This window comes from Anneissia japonica, unplaced genomic scaffold, assembly GCF_011630105.1.
Source record: "Anneissia japonica isolate Jap-2015-1 unplaced genomic scaffold, ASM1163010v1 scaffold287844_len763494_cov143, whole genome shotgun sequence".
Classification (NCBI taxonomy): domain Eukaryota; kingdom Metazoa; phylum Echinodermata; class Crinoidea; order Comatulida; family Comatulidae; genus Anneissia; species Anneissia japonica.
This window is the reverse complement of record NW_022739814.1, coordinates 89460-109661: the sequence shown is the minus strand read 5'-3', so window position 1 is coordinate 109661 and position 20202 is coordinate 89460. Positions and strand designations below refer to the sequence as shown.

The 20202-nt window shown below is 33.6% G+C and overlaps 1 long non-coding RNA gene across 1 annotated transcript in view; it reads left to right on the top strand.

The window, feature by feature from the left end:
• LOC117118041 overlaps nucleotides 1-20202 on the top strand; it is a 29524-nt gene that overhangs the window by 6931 nt on the left and 2391 nt on the right. The window contains exon 2 of the long non-coding RNA XR_004446989.1: nucleotides 10575-10697. This is a non-coding gene — a long non-coding RNA (uncharacterized LOC117118041). The remainder of the gene's footprint in view (nucleotides 1-10574; nucleotides 10698-20202) is intronic.

Below are 20202 nucleotides of genomic sequence, written 5' to 3'. Positions count from 1 at the left end.
CCTATTTTTAATCAGTTATAGCTCCTTAGGATGAATGGTGACCCCCGATTTTTTATACATACTCTGAAAGTAGATGAGTTATAATGTTATAGATCATTAATGGCTGATCGATATTGTGACGTCATCATATTGACATCTGAATTCAAAACACTGAATTTTATCTCTGACGTCATTTTTTCAAAATACGCATTTGAGCGTGTCTCGCTTATCCTTGATCGATCGTCTCCCATCTTTGAGTATGTTATAGCTGAGACAATTCTCTTTCATATATGTGACGTCTTTTTTTCATTTTGATGACGTCATCATTGTCAAAATAAATGTTTTTTCCAACCCTTGACGTAATTCTTTAATCAATATTTTGATGACCCATATCATAATAACCATTCGTCATTTCTGAATCATTTTTAGTGGGTATAAGATTCAGGTTAGGGGTGAATGTCATGTAACTTAATTTTAGTTCACGCGTCATATTATGCGCGTACGCGTGCGTCAAATTTTGTTTGTTTTTATTAGGATTTATTTAGTGTAAACCACAAAATGTTTAGACTTCTGTATTACATTTGTATTGACATTTGCAAATTTCTCTTTAATAATTAGTTTTTTGCATAGCTTTATAGCTGTATTGTCTGATATTGTTTATTGAAACAGATATTGGTGGCAGTTGAAAAACAAAACCCAACAGGCATCACAGTTACTCACAAATTCACATGCAAAATTGAATTTGATGGATCATGGACTTCTCTTGTGAAATACGAATGGTCAGTCTTCAATAAGGGAATAATATTGATTATGTTAAAAAATGTAATCAATAATACAACTACATGTTCAATATAGTTTTTACATCTTGGGTTGCTAAATGTATTATTTGTTTTTTGGTTTTGGTGGGTTATTTGCTCTTTAGAGTTAAAGATGTATACTTGTCCCATGCTAATACCAAAACAATCATAAAAATATTTAAAAAAATTAACTTGCCCATTTTGAAGTTACTTAAAAGTTATCAACTTAAACACATAAATTAGTGTATTTAGAAAATGTCTACCCATCAGTTTACAGTGAAAAATGATGGAAACACTTCCAGTCACTGGAAGTGTTTAATTATTTTTATTATACTTCTTTTATTGGTTTAAAAATCAGGGTACACATTTTTTTTTAATTCAATAATGTTTATGCATTATGCATGCGTTAATAATTTGTATGTTATTGCAAAATAAGCAAGTTAATTTCAATTTTTTTTTTATGGTTTCTGACATTAACATGTGACGATACATCTTTAATTGTTTGTTTTCTTTTATCTTTAGATTATGAAGTTGTTATATTTAGATAATGTGTGTTATGAATATATTTTATAGTAATTTAGGCCTTTAAAGCACTATTGAACTATTGATTAAGAATTATCTAAACAATTATGACTATTATATAATACTTAATAAATTATTATTAGCATCAATGTTGATAAATCTTGAGCTTAATATAATAATGCAATGCTTTAGTGTTTGTCATTACTTGTTAATGTTATGTTCATTTAATTTGTTCTGATTTGTATTATTTGTATATTGTATCTTTTGTCTGAATAAATAATAATAATAATAATAATAATAATAATAATAATAGTTATTATTATTATAATTATAATAATTATTATTATTTTACATGATATAATAATTGGTCTACAGTACTTTTATGTATTAATCTAAATATTCTGTTCTGATTTGTATTATTTGTATATTGTATCTTTTGTCTGAATAAATAATAATAATCAATTATTATTATTATTATTTTACATGATATAATAATTGGTCTACAGTACTTTTATGTATTAATCTAAACAGTTGCACTTAAACTATCCTATATTTTTTAAGGGCGTACACCTAATAATATGTGTAAATTCAGATGATTTTTTTTAATGCAGAAGATATACTAGTCTATTTGTTATAAAATATGCTAAAAATCGAAAAACTAAAATTGATATACAATACCTTGATTTATATGTTTGTAAGTAATTACTGTACCTTGATAATGAAATCAGAATGTTACAAGCTTAATCAGAGTAACAGTTTAATTTTGGTTTAATTTTTTATAATTTTAGTTTTTTTTTTTTAAAGGAAATTAAATTTTGGTATTGCATTCAAAATCTTGATCTGATCATTTGGGTCTACTATTATTTTCTTAATTTCCGAAGTGAGTCCGCAAAATTGACTTTTCAGTAGGCTGAATAAGCTTATTTTTATCCTTTGTTGCAGTTAACATAAATATGAAATTTTAAAAACGTATCAAAAACTTTGACTTAATAAAGTTTAGATAAAGTTGCATAATAAAATTTAAATCAACCGATAGTATAATATGAGCTTTTAATGAATAAATGAATGAATGAATGAAAGCATACAGATATCGCACATTCATTACTCACAGGCTTACAGTATGTAAATGCAGGTTCGACTTAGGCCTACACAACTCTGCGCAATGTGCACGCATACGGTTTGTTAATTTGTTACAAATATGATAGCAACAGCCGGTTGTTATGTAAATAATCTTCGTAACACCTATATTTATTCGGTATTCAACACTGAAACACACTAATTAACAATAAATACATCTAAAAGAGAAAAAAATTAAGCCTAGCCTAGGCCTTGCCCTAAGCCTAGGTATACCTAGTAGTGGCCTAGGGCCTAGTTGTAGTAGAGCCTAGGCCTACAACAGTATTTTATCAAATAAGAAAAACAAGTGTATAATCTGGCCGACAATACTGTTGGAAATATAAAAAATACTCTTTTAATACAGTACTTTATGAAATGTTTTCCATCCCCACTAACACGCCTGTTGCTGCAGTGTACAAAAGCACAATTTGGCATTTTGGCGGCTCATTTGTTCACTTGCTGTACGAAAAATAGATCAAAATTAATATGCGGTGTCGCGTTGCTGGTGATCGTCATGCCGGTTCAAAAGTTATGGGCCGGAAGACGTGTCTGTGACGCCACGCAGGTCCCCAACATGGCGTCTCGGTGGCCTCACTAAAAGCAGTCAATGAGCTATCCAGCTATTATAGTAGAGATCAGTGGATCGTGCGAGCCTAGCGTAACTGTATTTTTTGGTATATAGGAGAATTGTGCCAAAAATTTAATATTATTATATCAGCTATTAAACAATATACTTGCAATACATGAATTTATTGCAATACATGAATTTATATAGAAAACATAAATTTTAACGAGAAAAGTAAGGCCAGTCTATAGTAAAAATTCCCTCACCGAGTATATACTAGGCCTAATGTCGCTAAACCTGCACGGTAATTATCGTCGTATTACTAAATTGTGCAATTTTTCTGGAAGGTATCCTCTGTCGCCAATAAACAATCAGTGTCATGTCTTGTATTCTATGAAATATTGGCCTGACAACTTCTGATTTTTCAAAATTTTCGATTGATAAGGGCAAATATTATGACTTTACTAGGCGTTCTTGACAACTCCACTGGCCCATACGCGCAATTTTACGCGTTGTTTATACATACGCTAGGCCTAGAGTGAGGCCAGATTTTATTGGGGTTTTGGATAGGCTTTGCTGCATTAATGTTGTTAAATAATGTTAAAATTATTATACAGATATTGCCTGCTTAGAGGTGTAATATAACATTTGATATCCCCGAGGGAATTATATTTTTTTCGAAAGATTATATTCATAGTCCTGAAAGAAAAATATGTGTCCCAAGGGGATATGGAAATGTTATATTACACCGATAGAAAAGGCCATAACTGTTATATGACATAGCCAAAAATAGATGCTTCTGTTTCTGATTGTTCAGCGTACAATTCACCGTTTGCTCTCCTACCTCAGCGTAGAATGACCGGAGAAACGCGTTGAGCTCCGGTGCTGTGAAATATGTTTCAATGCAAGTTAATTGATGGTTCCTTGGCCTTACAATATTTACTGAGTAGAATAACGGAAGAATTTACAACAATTTGTGTACACCGAGAATCTTTTTCGTCAATAATTCTGTCCAATTTGTCTTCGTCGAGAGATTAACCTATTTGAAGTCGCATTTATCACTACGGGCGCAATGCGGGTATAATTCGGTGACGTCAGAGAGCGGTCAATTTTCAAAGTTATATTTGCCCCTGTCTTCACGACTCGCCCTAAAAATAGTCACTGTGTTATTTTAAAGCCGTTGGTTGGTCATTTAAAAACCGTATGGAGAACCAAAAAAATATCGCTTCCGTGTTAGTGTCCCAAACTACGAGGTAGTTGCTAAATACAACGGGTTCAGCCCAGGGTTGCCAGATAGTCGACAGGCTTCACGGCCAAACACACGCCATCTCACGGCCAAATTTGGCCAAACTTTTTTTCGATATCGGCCAAAATTCGGCCAGATTTCAATCCGATTAGAAGACAACCAGTGGGTACATTCATTTGAAATACTGCAAAAATTAAACGAAAATCAGCGGTCATTCGTTTGAAATTGAAGAAATTCAAATGATATACACAGAACATTGTTAAAAATAAATAGCCTATGTAATTTAGTTGCTGACATGCAGACCAATTCAGGGGCAAATCCAGAGATGTCCGAAAGGGGAGGACCGGGTCCGAAAAAAGGGGAGGAGTGGGGGGAGGAGGCGAAAGTGGGTCCGATTGAGATAACACCATCTTAGAAGAGATTTGTCTAGACGCCCGTTTTGGCGATCAATTTTTATTTTTTTAAATTCTTTTATACCACCCCTCCTTAAATCCACCTCTGCTATTTAAAATCACAATATTAAGATTGATCTAAATTTGATTTAAATGTATTAAATATTAATGTACATTGTAGTCGATCTATAACCTGCAATTTTAAGGGCCTGTTATTGGCAAATCCGTGGTTCTCTTTAATTAGAATGAATTAAGTTACATAAAGTAACACAAACTGGCGTTAAAACAAACCTATGAAAACTTTAATAAATACTTTTTATCTGAATTTTCGAAATTCGCCTCTGAATGTTATTGTCGCAGTACTAAAAGCAATAAATCAATGTTGCTATCAGAATTATCTTCTTCATTCTCATATGCAACCTAACTCCAGAGTAACTTCGAAGAAGTCTCTGCAAAACTTGCTTGAAATTGGAGGTGCCATCGGACCCGAATGAGCATTGATATGTGGCGCCTTACATAAAGACCACAGCGGCACCTAGGGCTATACAATTCAAGTGGGCAATAATAAATTAATTAAAGTACAGTATTTAATTTATATTCAAAAGAGATAAAACCTCCACTAGTAAGATGGAACATACACAAAGACGCACAATATATGGTACAAACTTGCAATGAACTGTCTTCATAGAGCTTAAACGAGGATAAACTTCATAACAATATATTTCATCCGAACAATTTAAATTATTAAATGTAACTGTTATCTTTTAAATAAACTCTCTTACGTCAAATCGGGGAACATATATTAAGTGTTTAGTGCAAGTACAAACAAGTACAAGATTAGAATCAAATATAGAATTTAGGCTAAAAAACAAAATATCCAAAAGAAGTTTACGTTATATTAGGCCTATATTGAAAAAAAAATGTAATCTTTTTAAAAATTCGGCCAAATTCGGCCAAATATAGTTTGGCCGTGACTTTTCAAATGCTACGGCCAGACAAATTTTTATACGGCCAGATTTGAGGAATCTGGCCGTCAAAAAGGCCAAATGGCAACCCTGGTTCAGCCGAGGGGGAGTGGCTTTTATATGGTGACGTCATATAATATGTCGTATAATTATGCCGTCTACCAAAAAACATCACACTACACTGTGTGTGAATGTCAATTTTAGCAAGGCGAGCAGGCTGAGGGTTTAATTCTCTTGTGCTGCTGCTATGGGCGGGTGAGGGACGACCGAGTCCATTTTCAGACGATTGGCCTAAGTAGTATGGACGTTCGTAGGTCTAGGCTCCTTCTTACTAAGCCTGGACCAGGAGGTATTTTTAAAAGTCCAGCTGGGTCTTAGTCCTAGATTCTGCGTCCAGCAACCCGAAGCAGTCCGTCTAGGCCTATATGCCTCATTTATGTGAAGTTAGGCCTTTGCAGAATCTGTTGTAAGACCCTCGCCTATGCTACTGATTTTAAGAAGAATCTGCACTGAATAGGCGCATAATACATAACATTTAATTCAAATATACACGACATTGGAAAGTTAATATATTTACTAAAATTACATATTAACATTCGGTTCCCTTTTTCTTTTTTTGGAATATAGCCGGCAATATTGTTTCAAAGCAGTGAACACTAAAAAAAAAAAACTAAAAAAAAAAAAAAAAAAAAACAAAACCATAACTTCTGCCATAAGATTAAGATTGGAAAATCCATAGATGTAGTACAGGGGTGGCGCCGGATTTGCCCCGGGTCCGAGGTTCCCGAAGAGGGGGACGATTTCCGTCGAAAGTGTTCCACGGGGCTTCCCCCGCCACCCCCAGAAAAAAAAAATTTGGTTTGTATTTACTTAGTCGATTTTGCTGTCTACTAATATGTAGAAAATACATTAAATTTTTTCTCCTCGACGAATTGTAGTTTTTCTCCCCGACAGGGGGTGGAATGGAAAGCCAGACCTCCCCGACGGGGCCCAGCAACCACCCCTGCTAAGTACAGTATTATACTATATTAGGGCCTAGGCCATTGAATTGTTTTCATTACTTTCTGTGATTAAGGCCTAATCCCTACCGCTAAAATAAGACTAACTACGCCTATGTATTATTTCGCTCTGCGTAGGCCCATGAATTGATTATTACAGGGATCCTAATTTTTGGAAAGAAAATCACACAGGGACAACTTACTTATTCTTAAATTGTTTGTACCATGAAGGAATTAGTTGTACGGATTGTATTTTGCTGTGCTCTGTGAATACAGACAGGGCCCACACTTTGTCGAGTAAATTAAATCATAGCTGAAGTTATGCATGACGTTAACATACAAAGCCACGCCCCCTCGGCTGAACCTGTTGTATTTAGCAACTACCTCAAAAGTCGGGAAAGGCCGTTTCCCGCCAAAAAAATTAATTTTCCCCAGACCCACCCTTTTTGTGGTTTTTGTGTCTACTGTCACATTTTTTTTGGTGGTTTTTGTATCTACTGTCATAGATTCAAATTCTGGTCCTATAGAAAATGAAATATCAGTACAAATCATGTTGTTAAACGCCAAATTGCGTAGAGTAGGACTAAGACTAAGTGCCATAGAAATTGGTGAAGATGGCAACTGTTTTTTTTTAAGCTGTTTCATATTAACTATACAGTGATCCTAAATTCCTGCACGGGACACAAATTTCAACTTTTAAACCATACCACCAAGAGACGGAAATTGAACCTTGCAAATACTTTTTTCTTGAACTAAGAATTTATTTATATTTTTAATTTTTTACGTTCAATACTAGTGGTACTGCATTAGAGCACATGTTTCAATTATGTCGGATATTGGTTTTCATTAAATCTGTTTTTGTTACTTGATCTGTTTCCAATTTTCGTTACTTGTTTGCAATCGCCTGTTCATTTCGTTCTTCAGCAGACTACATCAAGGGTGTAAACCATCTGCTCCCATCCCGATTGAGCGATGACTCTTTGACCCTGATGGCCATAAGGGCACATAGAAAAAAAATATTAGATTACCTTTAAAAAAAAAAGAAAAGTGATGAGGTTATTTTTTTAATTTATTTTTTATTTTTTTATTTAAATCGGAACAATAGAATATTGCATTTTAAAATAGATGGGGGAGGGACTCTTTATATTTGGCAAGAGTATTGTAATTATTGTATGAAAAAATGGATAAATGTTATTGTTTGTTAAAGAAAATGTATTCCAGTCACACAATTGCATTTTTTATGCTGTTGAAATATATAATGCGGCAAAATAAACATTTTCTTTTGATTCCCGTATCAATATTTCCCAACTTTTTTACTCGCGGGCTGTAATTATATTCAAATTATTTTTTTATGTGCCCTAATCCTGCACAGAAACTACGCCCATGACAATGACTTGCGACAGCCACACAAAACTGTAAATGACATGCTTTTATTTGCCTACTCTCCCTAACCCCTAATTTGGATATTTTATAAACGACATTCTGACCATTTATCCATACACTTGTTCGTACAGATTGTCAACACAAGTTTCAAATGTTCCGACAAGTACCGGTACCTCTGCACAAGATATGCGATTCATGACCTATATTATTCGCAACACTCACATCATTTACTGACATTTATTCATACATAATGATTCACCAACACATATTTTATTCATCATTAACAACCATTTAAAAAAAAAGAAGAAGAAAACTGCTAGTCTTCAACTAAAAATTAGGTCTCAATGCTCTCGTGAAATACTGCCACATGAATACTGATTATAGATCTACAAAGAAGACACTGTCAACGCCTGTTTACACTATGTGGACGATAACAACCAACGAAAGACGTTGAAAACGATATTTTCTCTACAGAACACAATTTAAAAAAAGGAGAGATATTATCATTAGAATTAATAATATCGTTCATATTCAATAATTTCATGTTTAACCGAAACCTTCCACACTTTGTTATTTTCAAAAGGTACAGTATTTATGATCGTTGCATGCTGTCGTATTAACATGTTTTACGCTATTACTTCGAATCATACCATGCAGATAGTTTCCTCCACCCCTCAAGAACGTTCGACTACCACATTGCACTGAAAGTTCCAATAACACTAATTTTGTGTCCAAGCCTAGCACACTAAGCCCCGGTAATTTTACAGCTCTCAAACGACAACACCACAAAGCAGATCCCGCTACGATTTCACCACTACGCGTACGACGAAAATGTGACATCGAAATGTCCATGATTATTCTCAATAATAGTACAGGTTAAAAGTGCATACTCAAGGCCATCATCGTAATAGGTTTCAATATTTCGACTTTAGTCCCATTATGAGCAACGAATGTACAAAAGTAGATCCTCACCTCTTCCACCACCCCATTTCTCTAGACCCCCCCCCCCAACAAATAATGAAAACTTTTCCCCTATTTTTGACAAAAGCTCATTCAGGTAAATTTGACCTACACCTTATGCGTGAACGTACTAACTGCAGAAAACTGGCCTTAAGCGTGTGACGTCATTCATAGACAGGGTAAAAACAGTTCTGTATACAACATTTAAAGAAAAAAATAATCAATGGTTATTTAAGCAACCAGCATGGGACTTATGTGGTAAGAAAGCTTAATTTATGAGCTACAATTGACCGTTCACCCCGAAGTTTAGCGACATGTCGTTGCAGAGTTATGGTAAAAAGAAGCTGGAAGTATACTAAAAAACACTCGAATTTTAAACTTGAGGTAGTCAACTTTGAAAGAAAAATGATCACTCAATTTTGCATTAATTGTAAGAATATATAGATGATTATAAAGCTTAAAACATCTAGTTTTAGAATCCGATAGCCCCAGATTGCCAAATGAAACCATTCAAATTATATAGTCGATTTTGTGAGAAAATGGGGGTCCCGTTTTGACACATTTACTGTGTTAAAGGTGTGCAGTGAACCGTTCAGTGAGCAGATGTCTTCAAGTTTTCATTATGGGCCATACCCAAAGTACAGATCCTGTATTCTGTGCCGAAACCAAGACTTCACAGTTAACTTTTTGTCGAGTAATGTTTTCTTGAATAAGTCAATGCAGTAGGGGACATATGCTCCCGGCGGGAGCCTTTTCTGTCCAAACATTTTGAACCCCTCCCCCCTTAATTTCAACCCAGGTCTGCCCCTGTATATTGACTGCTTCCTGGTCATCAGGCAGACCGACAGTGGCGCAAGGGCGGCGCCAGGATTTTCCTGACAGGGGGCCGATTCCATATACTAGGGGTCGTATTTCCTCGACGAAAGCAAATTACTGTCCTCAAGACTTCATCAGAGTAACTGATTACAAAAGTTGGCAAATACTGGATCCAATATAATACAATAAAGAGTCGGCAATAAATAATATAATTTATAATAATATACAATAATAATAATAATAATAATAATAATATTAATATTAATAATAATAATAATAATAATAATAAATTAATAACAATAACAATAACAATAACAATGACAATAACAACAATAATAATAATAATAATAATAATAATAATAAATTGATAATAAATAATAATAATTTCTTCTTCTGCCCTGTGGACAACACTAGGAGGTACTTAATTTCCATTTCCTTGTTTATGATGAAATATTACTTGAACTGGATTGAATTGTGTTAATAAATGTCTGGAGAAACACACAGGCTGCAGTCATTCCTTGCTTGGTGTTCTCATAAGAAAAAAGCCTTCGTATATGGTGATCATTGATTTCATAATTTGATTGAAGGTGTTAATATTATTTAATAATTAAAAGTGAGTGAAGGGAAATCATTATTTTATATAACTTAAAAAAATGGAAAAAATAAAACAGTTTCCTTCTTTTTTTTTCCTTCTTCTTCTTCTTCTTCATCTTAGATTTAGATTTTATGTTGATGACCTTTACAATCTTACCTTCTCTACGTCATTAGGACACTATCATTATTTTTTAAGATGGTTATCAAGAGTCGAAACTATAAATGGATGCTTTATTTCTAGTTGAATGTGGTAACAACGAATTTTTATGTGCAAGTGGTGAGTGCATAGCGCTTAGTAAGAAATGCAACAATAATCCGTATGACTGTGCAGATAATTCGGATGAGCCCGATGGGGAATGCAACAGTAAGTATATTTTAACTATAGCGGTATAACATTATATATTATATGCATTCACACACACACAAACACACACCCATATATATATATATATATATATATATGTATATATATGAACAATTGGTTATTCTTGTTTGCTAGTTGTTTTGTTATACCTGTCTCTTATACACATCTAGATGTGTATAAGAGACAGCAACTATAATTTAACACATCAATAATAATAATGATCATAATAATAATTAATAACTTTTAACTAATAACTAACTTTTTTTTTTAATTGTTTCTCTTTTGAAGCAGAGGAAATAATAAATATAATAATAACGATAACAAAAGTATTTTTTTGATAATTGAAAATAATGATAGAATATATTAATAATAATAAAATAATAATGATAATAATAATAATATATTATTAATAATAATAATAACTAGACTTACTTTATCTGTAAAACAGATCATAGGTTTTTTTCCTCATTGCCATAATGAGAAGTGATGTTGAAATTACTAAAAAAACAAACTCATTTAAAAATGTTTATTTAGATCTATTAATTAATCTTTTGAGAAATTTAGGTATGAAACTTTAACCTTTTCAATGACCCTCAAAGTTACACCCGAATCCCAATCGTCTAATTTATAATTTATATAATTTATGAATTTTATTTTTTTTCCATGTAGCTTAAGTTAAACTGTCCCAAAAATTTAATTCAGATTAGTTAAATAGTTTTTGAAATATCTGGATCTGGGACGTTTTCCTTTCCACAGCCTATTCTGTAAGACCAGGCTATAATTGAGATAGGTGCCACTTGGAGAGGTAGAAATTCTCATATGGTTTTTCTAGACCAGTTTTTTATGGGGAATCATAATAATATGTGAGTTAAAAGGGGTGTAACCTGAGAACGTTTGCGTCAGGGCGCTTTTTTTAAAAATGGCCGCCAAAATCCAATAAACTACATATATGGGTAAAATAAGCACAGAAGTGGTAGGTTTGACCAACTTTTGAATATGTAATGATAGGAGTAAAGTATGACTTAGTAGCTAAAGTTATTAATGTGGAGATTTCGGGAGTCAATTGAGGGCGCATTTTAAAATGGCCGCCAAAATTAAAGAACAACTTAACAGCAGCTTCAATACCCTAAATAAATTAGTTTAATTTACAAAACATGAATGTAATAACAGCTGTTTTTAAACCCAAAATAACATATTTTAGGGTGTTAAGCTAACTCACCTTTGGAAAAGTAAATAAAAATACCCCTTTATATTAGCCCTTTTTCGGTTTTGAATTATGGAAAATATCACCAGAATCCTAAAAAAAAATCCATCTTCCTTACAAATATACGGTTGTTTTTCATTATTTTTGTGTAATACACAAGGTATTTCAGAGGACTACATAAACAACTACCATAATGTTCATGTATAAAGAAGGCATTAATTCATTTATTACATAGTCCTTTACTGTGTAACCATATGTTAAGCAATAATCTTCATGTATTGCTAATATCACTGCAATCTGAAAGTCTTCGTCTTTATTGTAAAGAGGTCTTGAACTTCCATGGGCATCACTGTCTCAATCATTTTTTGCTTTATTTGATCATTCCATATGTTGTGAATACTATTTTTATTGACCAAATCAGTTACGTCTGCTTAATTTCCATTCTTTAGCGATTAAATTTGCTCAAGTGCTCAAGGGTCTGCAAACATGGTGGTAGCAATGATATGTCTGTGATCTTGTTGCCTCTATTGAACATTTCACATCTTGCTTGATTTACATCTTTCCCCTTAACTCCATGCAGCAGTCTTCAAGTTCCTCAGACATCTTTTGTGACAGAAACATCTTAAACTTTAAAGTTGCAGAAAGTGTCAACAAAACTTTGTCTTTGACTACAGAAGCACTGAGATCCAATAAGTGATGATTTCTTCGCTTCTGAAAGTTAATGTCAATTGAATAACTTTCGGTATGTGTTTGCGTCTATAATGACCCTCTCTCCGCTGTCATAAAGATATACAGTAGCAACGACTGCAATGTCGATGTATTACTGTATTTGTTTTGTTATACTGTATGTTTTGTATTTGGTATGAGGGCCTCTTTGAGTCAGCATCGCTGTAAGAGCTACCCTCATAAAAGAAAGTTGAATAAATAAATAAATAAAAATGTCTCCAGAATGGAGTGGTTGATATTTATGCATTGGTTGTAATTACTTAAAGCATGCATTGCGTGCAGGACGATTTCGAGTCTGCTTTTCTTGGCTGCTACGAAGATCTGGAACTAATACAAAATCTCTTTCAGTGACAAGGATGCATTCTTGCAAATAGCAAGTGTATTCGAGAAGGTATCCGACCAGTTTGTCGCAGTCCAGTTGTTCACTAAAATCATGAAAGCCATCTCAGTTTGCAGAGACTCATTTTCCTGAAACCCAGAATGCCCAATCCAGTTCACTGAAATCATGAAATCCCAGTTTGCCAAGACTCAGTATTCCGAAACCCAGTCCAAATCTTTGTGTTACAAAAGTACAGCCTACTGTGCATTTGAAAGGAAGGAGCTTCATTTGTGTACAAATTAAAAGGAAAAATATTGGAAGACATCAAAGCTGTAGAAAAATACACTTGAAAGCATGGCTATCAGTTAAAATTAGAAATGAAATTAATGATAAGCATCGTACAATTCTAAGATATTCACCCTGCAAACCCTATCAGGATTGTTGTGCCAGATCCCTGACCACCGAGGCTCTAGTCGGCACCTTGAGTCAGACACCCTGTCGACAAATTTCTGGAGCCACAATTGGCTTGTGTGTATAATTGTAGATTAATATTAATTTGTTTATTTCCTTTATTATTTTTTAAAAATAAATTTATGTACTTATCGTAGGTATATGCTAATAAAACGTTTTAACTGCGAGGCCTATTAAATTGACTTTTATTTGCTGATAGCCAATTTATTTACAGATTAAAACAAAAAGAATCATATAACTACAATAAGCCGCTATGTCTTATACGAATAAATAGTACGAGAGTGTTCCAACATGAATGTTATGATGTGGTTAATGTTATACCGCTTTTATTTTATTTTCGACAAAGTGGATTCGTGGAAACTCTGTTTCAATAAACTGGGATTCGTAGTTTTTGTTTTAGCAAACTGGGTTTCAACAAACTGGGATACATAGTTTTTGATTCAGCAAACTGGCATTCGGCAAACTGTGTTTTGGCAAAGTGAACTAAAAAATCTGGCAGTCGGCAACCCAATCTGGCCTAGAACCACCAAGAAGAAGCCGACACGAAAGTCTTCCTGTATGCAAATCATGTTTTAACGAATAACAACCAAGGCATATCAATCATTCGTTCCCTTTCTCGAAACATCGATATTACAGACGATAACAAACCGGCTTTCTTTCGTAAAGGAAAACGTAGCTTCTGTAATCATAAACTGAGTTTGTTGAAACTTTCAGCAAATTTGGAGTTTTAGATGTTCTGTCACAAGAGTTGTCTGAAGAACAAAAATATGTCTCACTGCTGCTTGGAGTTAAGGGGAAATGTGTAAATCAACAACATGTTCAATAGAAAGTTTTCCAGAGACAAGATCACTGACATATCATTGCTGCCAACATGTTAGCAGAATCTCGAGCTTCAGATACTTACCAAACTTAATCGTTAAATAATGAAAATAAGTAGAGGTAAATGACTGTCAATAAAAACAGTTTTTATTGACACAAAAATAATGAAAACATTTATAAGGAAGATGGATTTTTAGGATTCTGGTGATATTTTCCATAATTCAAAACAGAAAAGTGCTAATATAAGGGGGCATTTTTACTTACTTTTCCAAATGTGAGTTCGCTTACCACCTTAAAATATTTTATTTTGGGTTTAAAAAGTTTACAGCAGTTATTACATTTATGTTTTGTAAATTAAACAAATTTATTTAGGGTATTGAAGCTGCTGTTAAGTTGTTCTTTAATTTTGGCGGCCATTTTTAAAAGCGCCCTCAATTGACTCCAGATATCTTCACATTAATAACTTTACCTACGGACATTAACATTTTACATGACCCTTAACATTACATTCAAACCCGGATCGTCACCAAAATTTAATTTCTTCCTTGTATTTTGGTTAAACCTTCCCGAAAGTTTCATTAGATTAGTTTATCCGTTTTAGATATATCTAGTCTGGGACGTTTTCTTTTGAATGGTTTTCATATTTACACCCTACTCCCACTCCTACTAAAACGTTTATAAATTGAGCCGTGACAAAATGTTATAGAAAGTTTTATTTATATCCATTGAGAGGTTTATTGAGATATTAAAGTAACCCTCTCAGATTTCAGATTCTTCATTTTAAAAATATAGCTTACTTAAATGCTTTTGTAGGATCATACAGATATAATAAGCCTGATTATATTAAGACTATCGTATATTACTATCTGATCGATTATCTTTTAGATTAAAATGCACTTTTTGTTGATTCTGGATACTTGAAACGATACCATAGATTACAGCGATCAATTGTCTGTTCACACTTTGATATTGTTAAACGTGTTTTTAGGCTTTTAGAAACGAAGCCTAAATAAATGTTTGATTGTTCAAAATGTAATATGTTTAGAAACAGTAACGTTTCAAAGATAATATTTGAAACCAATTAGATAAGCACGATGCTGACTGTGATGCGAATTTTAAAGTTAATACTTTAATGAAAACCTTGTTTTTTTTTTCAAATTAACGTAAAGTTAAGATAATTGTGCGAGACTGGTTTAAAAAATATTCTCAATTGAAAACGTTGAAGCAATAAAACATTTTATTGAACGAGGACGACCGCTACAAGATCCAATAAAGACCAAAGAAATCCGAAAAATGTGTTTTTTTTTAATAACTATGGACGTGCTTCTGTCCGGATGGCATACTAGAAGAATTATTTAAATATGCGAGTGATGGATTTTATAAACGAATTGTTAGCATTCTTAACACGTGTGTTGAAGAAAACAATTGTTGAATTGTGTTGGTGAGGGTATTTTCGTGCCATTTCAGAAACCTCATAAGTTAAAAGACCAGTAATAGCCATTATGGCTAAGTAATTGTATACAGAAAAATTGTCACTCGTCTTTTTGAAAAATGATTAATATACTGGACCATGGCAAAGTGCAAACACAAGGTCGTAGATGTGATATAGTTTTGTCGCAACGAATTTTAAAACTAGTCGTTCCTCGAAAGCACTTTGAATTTTTCGAAATGGGATTGAATATGACGTCAGGTTTCGACACAATAAAACGAGAGAGGATTGGCTTTACTTGAAGATGCTGGTTGTTTTCAAATGACAGAGTTACGACTACCAAGATTCCGCTTGCCGTACACAAATATTATGGATTAGAAAAATATCTTATGAATAAGTGTTATTGTCTCGTTTAAAAGGATTTTCTCAAACATTTACGTGTAGTATTAAGTACGAGACCAACTACATCTATTGCAACAATAGTATGCTTCTTGAAAGTGAATACGTTGATGACATAGATTTGTTTTCTGAGAGTAAAAGTTTCCTTTTATGTGAGGTAGGGTATCGTCTTACTATGTGCATTGTTTTGCCATTTTGTTTGTACCCATTAATGACACCGATTCTGTTGTATTATGTTCTCTATATTTCCTTGTTCCATCCATTTTCCTATCAGTACCTGATAATGACGTATAGTCGAAAGTTCTAGTACAATAAATATTTTTTTTGAGAGACATACAGAACTTTGTTTGACTTCTTATTTTATATACAATGCAGCAATTGTGACTTACTTGGATATTTGCTACAGTATTTCCGCTCAATCTTTGGTTTTTACTGGTCACTATGCCTGATCCTAAACTAGCACTTCAGATAGTTCATCGTCGATTAAATGAACATCTTCTGGAATAGTTGGTATGTGTTCAGTGTTTTGGTTTTGCGTTTAGTTCATCTACGTTTAGTATGTCCCGCTGTTTCAGTAAGCTAGGCCTTTCGGGGTCAATTCGGAAGCCAAGAAATTATGAATACCTTTTGCTAGAATACAGAAGAAACTGGATTTTCTCAGAAAGGATCGCAGTGGATAATACAGCAAATACTCAGAAAACATTGGCACATCTAAACTTCCTGTTACCATAACGGAAAATTAACTTCTAACGAATGATGAAAAATCAGCTTTATCCAAAGGCCTATCATTTATACCTCAACATAAATGTATTGATGAATTAGATGTTAAATCGGATCTAGAACATTTATAGACGTCGAATACACACTTAAAGCTGAATTTCATGGCAAGGATTCAACAACGCTCAACAACGATGAATTCCAAATGCATCGTAAACAATTTAATTGCCAGCACTCCTGCTCCTGGTAATTTGAACTTTTTAGACTTTTGTACTATTAAGAAATGAAGATGTGATATTTTTTATATTATTATTATTTTTTTAAAATTATTATTATTACTATTAACAACTTTTTATTATTGTTCCATCTATAGAGTAGGACTTTTGTATTATTAGGAAATGAAGATGTGATATTTTTTATATTATTATTTTTTTATTATTACTATTATTAACTTTTTATTATTGGTTCATCTACAGAATATTTTTTTCATATTTTATTATTTTTCATAATTATTATTTTTTTTTGTATAAATTGGGACACCAAATTGTGAGATATACGACCGGAAAGTATTTAAGAGAAATGAAATCTGCATCAAACTTCTCTAATCAGTACTGCACCATAGGCCTCAGGTGGCAAGCCCATCAGTTGAGCTTGCACGCCGTCCGGACTGCCAGAATTTGGCAAACGATTCGAGAGAACGATCCGCTTGAGTTGGTTGTGTTAAATGGATGTGTTTAGAAAATATATATAAATAACGTTCTAAAACCTACATGAAACAATTATTGCCAATGTGTGAAATTTAGTTATGCGCCCGGAAGGACAAACACACCACAGACAGACAGACAGACACACACACACACACACACACACCCACACACACACAGAAAGAAGTGCGCTATTGCAATACCCTTGACTCCTCCTTTAGAGGCGAGGGTAAGAGGGTAGTAAGGCCTAAAAAAAGTTTGTTTGCCGTCACCCGCCTGCCCTAAACCCCGAAAATTAGGGGCGAGTTTGTTTGTTTTTTTTAGTTTAAAAGATCAAATGAAAACCAATTTTTCGTCGCCTTTGGCACAGATTCGTGTTACATGGAATTGTTACTATTTTAATTTTTTTTTAATAAAAAAAATTATCGTTTTTTCCTGTAAAAAAAAATGAAAATCGGGCATTTTTCACGATTTTTCAATGATTTTTCAAAAAAAAAAAAAAAAAAAAAAAAAAAAAAAACGACTTATATCCATAAAGTCCCTGTATTCAAATATTTATAATGTAAAAGCAAACAAGTTTTATTTTTTTAAGGTCTAATCAATCGATCAATCACTGGATTTATAAGGCGCATACTACAACTGTCTGTATGCACCAATTAGGTTACAACAAGATTATTGAAGTGAAGCAAGAAAAGTCGGTACGAGACCAAGTGCCATCAGGATAGAGTCAGTGTGCCTTTCTTACGCACCTTGAAAGCCAGCCGACCGACCACGCGGAAACATAATTCACAGGATCACCGTGCCGACCAATTCCCTGACAACATCAGGAAACGAGCCACTCCAGAAAAAAAAAATATATATTATTAAAATAGGCCGATAAATTATGAGTAAGCCTGGTCAAAGAGAAGTGATTTTAATTGGGTTTTTTTAAGAGCAAGAGAAGGTGATTCTCGTATATGTACAGGTAGGTCATTCCATAATTTTGGAGCAGCAGCAGCAAAGGTTCTTTCAACATATGTTTTGACTCTGCAAGGAGGTAACGAACAGATTTGACGAACTTGTTATTGACCTGAGAGACCTTGTGCAGGTGCTTGGTCGGAGATGTAATTTTTAGTGTTTTGTATGTAAACCATGATTGTTAATGCGTTGATAGATCGGCAGCCCGTGGAGCTACTGAATGTTCAAAGTGTGGAGTTCCGGACACCAACCGTACTGCTCTATTCAACAGTAGTTGTACTTTTCGCAACTGGTTATGTAGTAGACCATTATGCTATTGCAATAGGCGTAACGTGATGAGAGCTTGTACAATTTTCTTTGCATCCATATATCATCCATATATGCGGATGGTTTAACGTTGCGCATGTGGTAAGAAATTGACTGACTTATGGGATTGATTTTCTTCAACAGACATTTTAGAGTAAAAATCAGCACCAATGTTGAGAACATCATTGGACACGACACATTGTGTCTATTGTCAATAGACATTCCATCAATGCTATTGTCTTTGCCATGATTAAATAAAATTTCTGTTATATTTGAATTGAAACAGAGAAAGTTGTTTTATAGCTAAACTTGCACATTATTAGCACAGGTCTCTATAGATGACTTAGCTTCATCATATTTAATAGCTGGATGTCATCGGCATAAACATGACAATTCAAACAAATTTGACGTATGATGTTGCCTAAAAGGAGATATACTAGGAACAACAATGGACCAAGTATTGATCCCTGTATTACACCACACGTTAAATCCGCATAGCTTGACTTGGCCTGCCTAATGCATGTCAATAACGACTGGAATAAAATAAGCACTATGTAAGCGACCACAAGTGATGTGAACCTTACAAGTAAAATAGAATGATAGATTGGGTCAAACGTAGATGATAGATCAAAGTAGATTAATAATAGTGAAATCAACTCTACCAAGGGCAAGCATTACATTGTTGTGAACTTCGACAATAGCTGCCTTTGCACTATGAAACTGGTTCAGACTGAGTAAAAGTCGAACAAATTATTATTTTCCAGAAAGCCAATTAAAAAAATTCATGGCTGCGTAGGAGCTACTAACGGGAGTATTGAGGAATTACATTATTTATTGATTTCGCGATTAATTATCATTTATTGATTTTACCTATGAAACTTCCTCGAATTCTTTAGCTTTCCTATAAATTAAAATCTATTGATGAATTACGCCCTACTACATCAGTGTATTATATATCTACGGATGCCCACCTCAACAACGCTTCTTCGCATCCGCCATTGTGCAAACAATCCATACCATATTCACGATTTTTGAGACTTAGGAGGATATGCAGTAATGACGAGGACTTTAGATTAAAAGCGTATTATTTTTTAAATAATGTAGGTACCTTAAAATATACTGGACTTTAATTTAAATCTTTTAGAGATTAATTCATATGCTGTGTTGGATCTTTAACTCGGTATATTATGATATAAAATGCTTTTGTACTTGTTCTCTTTTGTTAGGTTTTTTTTTAGAATACGTGCCATTATACGCCATAATATAGGCGAGGCAGGGTATTATCTTACTATGTTAATTATTTTGCCTTTCCAATTGTATCGCCATTAAGGCTTTATCGATACCGCTTCTGTTGTATATGTTCTCTTATGTCCATCCATCTCCATATCAGTACCTGATGATGACCTGTGGTCGAAAGTACTAGTACAATGAACATTTTATTTTGAGATAGATAC